The sequence below is a fragment of the Sturnus vulgaris genome, chromosome 21, assembly GCF_052056855.1.
Source record: "Sturnus vulgaris isolate bStuVul1 chromosome 21, bStuVul1.hap1, whole genome shotgun sequence".
NCBI classification, from domain to species: Eukaryota; Metazoa; Chordata; class Aves; order Passeriformes; family Sturnidae; genus Sturnus; species Sturnus vulgaris.
Genome location: NC_142263.1, coordinates 250,789 through 254,818, shown reverse-complemented (window position 1 = coordinate 254,818; position 4,030 = coordinate 250,789).

Genomic DNA, 4,030 nt, shown 5'->3' with positions numbered 1-4,030 from the left:
GGATATGGATAACCGGCCTTTCTAAAAAAATGATGGGGAAAAACATCTATTAGCTTAACTTGATCTTATGCACAGAAGTCTGATTTATGCTGTGGGTAATAATGGATATAAGTGGCATTTAATCCTGTTTTTATGTTCCTTTCGAATGCCATGAAGTCTTTACACCACTGAAAACCAGTACAAGGTGATTCACAGAGATCTGCAATGGCTGGAGGAGCCTACACAGTCCCATGGATCACCACAGGAGAAACTACTCCTCCCTGGGTGAATTCTGAGGAACCATGTCCAGTCCCTTGGCCACTCCAACCAGCACAGGAGGGATTCCAGTTTGCTATTATAGATAGCCTGATTAAAAGAAGCATCCAGTTTCACAGGGAAAAACAGGAAATGTATTTTCCACCAGCTGTCTAATTCTAATTGCTTATCAAAGCATAGAAACAAATCCAATAGCATTACTACTGCCATGAGAAATTATGTACTAAAACTTGGTCATTCCCATCTCACAAGCTGCCAGCCAAAATCAACACTCCCACTGATGCCACAGCATCACCAGGGGACGTGGAAATCCAGCTTGCAACCTTCTGTGAACATGGGATAAAGAGCTTTTCCAGAAGCAAGCTGGAAAGAAAGGATTCCAGCCTCAGGGTCAGCTAAGGTCTCAGTATTTCAAATGCTCCTCTGTGTTCCCATGTCTCACTCAAACTGCTCCACTGCAACAGGCTGCAGTAACAGCATCTAAGGCAGGGCCAGGCCATTTCCCAAGCAGAGGCTGTAGACTTGTGAAAGAAACATCCATTTTTCATTTCATTCCAAACTTTAATGAATGTCTTAAATTTATCAGTAAAAATTTGAAAATGCATGAAGTTCTTCCCAAAACATGACAAGAAGAATGAATGATATTTGCCAATAGGATATCTATCTTCTTCTAGTCTTTAAACACAAACAACACACCATCTGTTCAGGGTGGAATTATGTACTCCTCCTATCCATGTCTCAATTCTCCTGTACATTCATTTATCTCCTTTTATTCTTTCTCCTTTCCTCTTGCTCACTGCAGGTGTTTGGTGGGACAGTGATTAGGCCCAGATGGACAGTGAGGCAGGCAGGGTCACCAGGAGCTGCCTGTCCCCTGTGCCTGTCCCCTGTGCTCACCTCTCCACTCCCAGCACTGGATCACAGCTCAGGACAAGCTGTGCTGTGTCTGATATGCCCCAGGGGAAGAAACATCTGCCTTTCCAAATGAATAACTCTTCACATTGCTTAGAGGTCCTCTCGACAAGCTGATGTGTAAGATTGTTTGTCATGCAGTGCTTTCCCAGGAGCTCAGGCTGGGATACAGCACTCAGAGTGTCAATGAAGTCTGTTCTGCACCTTGCTGTGTGCCAGCAGCCCTTCCCAACCCCAGACACCCGTCCTGAACGAGTCAAGTTGTCCCCAACAAGAGATGTCCTTTGTTCTTCCCACGCTGTGCCCTCCCTTCAGGAACCGATGATCAACTTCAGGGAGCTCTGGTTCAAAGCTACACAAAGCTCATAGCATTGCTCCTGGTTTAGCACAGGACCAGACAGAACCTTTGTCTCCACACTGAGCAGTATTTCAGCTTTCCAGGTTTCTTAAGCAGGGTCAAAAAATAAAAGCTTAATTTTGAAACTTACATTTACCCAACCAATGCTCACCCACAAGATCAAACTTCAAGCCATTCTAGACAGAAGATGCTGGGGTGCACCTTCCTCTCAGCTGGCTCCCACCAGTCTGCTGCTTGCTGCAGGGACCTTTCTGTTTGCCAGAAGCCCAATGATCACTGTAATGAGGAATAAACTGTGGATGTAATTGTCTTCCACACAGATGTATTAAAATTGTTGTGAAACAGAAAAACTTAATGCTATGAAGATATACTCCATCATGTATTATTTACCCCACACCATTAGCTCATTAAATGAGGAATGCATAAAGTAGTCAATACTCAGTAACTAAGTCAAATTAAAGCAAAATTAAAATGCAAAATGAGCTTTAAGCAATTCCATTTAATCTCCCTGTTTACAGAGCTGGTTGCAGGCTGCCTTGGGGTGCCCATGCTTCCCCCACAGCACCCAGTGGCACAGAGGACAAACATTTGACTCGGCCCCACACATCTGGAAATGGTCACCCTTCTTCACAGTGCTGAGGGATTTAATTTAATAATTCAGAGGTGTACACAGGCCTGAGGTCCTTTAGTGCTCCCTTCCCTCTGGAACACACAGTGCACAGGGTCTGTGGTCCAGCTAGTGAACAGGAAAGAAATATTCTCTTTCCTGTAAGCAGCAAGGTGCAGAGCCCACTTCTAGAATGCATGTGCCCAGCACAGAAACAAGAAAAGTGATATAAATCTACAGGGAGAAAAGAATGGGTGGCTTTAACCTGAAGAAGCCAGGTCAGCACCCAAAGAGTGGCTGAAATATGCCCTGTCCTTGTGGAGCTCAGGTGTTCTCCCCATATCTACTCTCATATTCCCGTGTGGCAGCACATCTGGAGATCATCTGACATTTTATATCAGATTTTCAGGCTCTTCAGGCTCTTTTTAATGAAATTACATTGAGGAAAAGAGAGCAAGCTGGGATTATGATAATGCTGTGTTTTAAGGCTCCCAGGAGACAGCTATTTTGATAGCATGGTTAGGGTGTCACCAAAAACCAGGAGACAGACTCTCCAATCAGTTTGTCAGGTTAGAAAATGGGCATTAATTTATTCAATGCTGGGTACATGGGGTATTGCTCCACCTAACATGTACAAGTGACATTGAACAAGTGACTCCAAGCAAGCAGCTTTCAATAAGCAAATGCTCAATGTAATGGATGAAAAACATCATGAATAAATAATGGTGCCACAAACACTGAAAAGTGATCCATCTTTCAGTGAACTGCACATGCTTTTCTGATTTTGTGACTTCATCTCCAGATCTCTTGGAAGTAGTGTATAAATATAAAATATTGCAGCTATCACCCTCCATTTCAGCAATCAATTTTGCTCCTATGTGATATTCATGTTTTGCAAAAAGAGCTGTTTAAAAGGAGTTTCCTCTGCTGTGTGTGAGCTAAAAATGAAGACAGGCTGTTGCAAATGGAGGAGTAAAGTGGGCCAGTGGTAAAGGTGTTTTACAAATTTAATAATTGAGCGTGGTTTCCTGAGGAACAAGGAAAAGAGGTCGTGTAAACCTCTGCCTTAAGCAGCTCTCAACTTCTCCAAACATCTATGTTTTCAAAGCATGACCTTAAACTGGGCTAATCCTCAATATCTGCATTGTGATGTTTACCTCTCTAAGCAGCTGGTGGTTAGAAATAACACCATATTTATTAAATACTTGCTTCCTACGACTGGTTGAGGTTTTGTTTGCCCTCTGGTTAGTAAAATGAGTGCTGTGAGCTGCCTCAGCCTGGCCAGCCTCCTCAAGCCCACAGAAAACCACAAAGGCAGCCAGAGGAGTGTGCTCCCTCGGGAATGCTGTGCCTGATGACCAGCATTTCACCAGAGCCCTGTCCTGGCAGGACTGGGACACTCTGAGCTCCGTGGGCTGCCAAGGCTCAGAGCACCCGGGATGAGCACAAGGCACGGGGTGGCTTCTCCCGGGAGCACCACCAGCTCAGCACACCTTCACTCCTGACAAACCTTGCCTTCTGCTGCTCATCACCAATGCCAACACAAGCCATCTGCCCTCCTGGGACAGCCAAAGCTGCCCAAAGGCACAGGTGCTGATCGTGCTTCCTTCGGCACTGCCCAGGGTGCCCCTGCCCTGCCTGCAGCAGAGCCAGCTCTGCGGTGAGCACCCACTAGATGCTTTTTTTTTATCCCACAAACAAATTTCAGGGGTGCCTTGTGGTGAGTTCCATCTGTTCTGGCTGCTTAGGCTGTCTGGGAGGCAGACCTGAAAAAATGAGACACCTCAGAGCTGCATGCAGTGTCAGTGGGATGAGGTTCACAGTTTGGTCTGCCCCAGCCTGAATTCCTCGTGCTCTTGCCCGTCACCTCCTCCAAGGGGATCATGTGCTGGGACAAG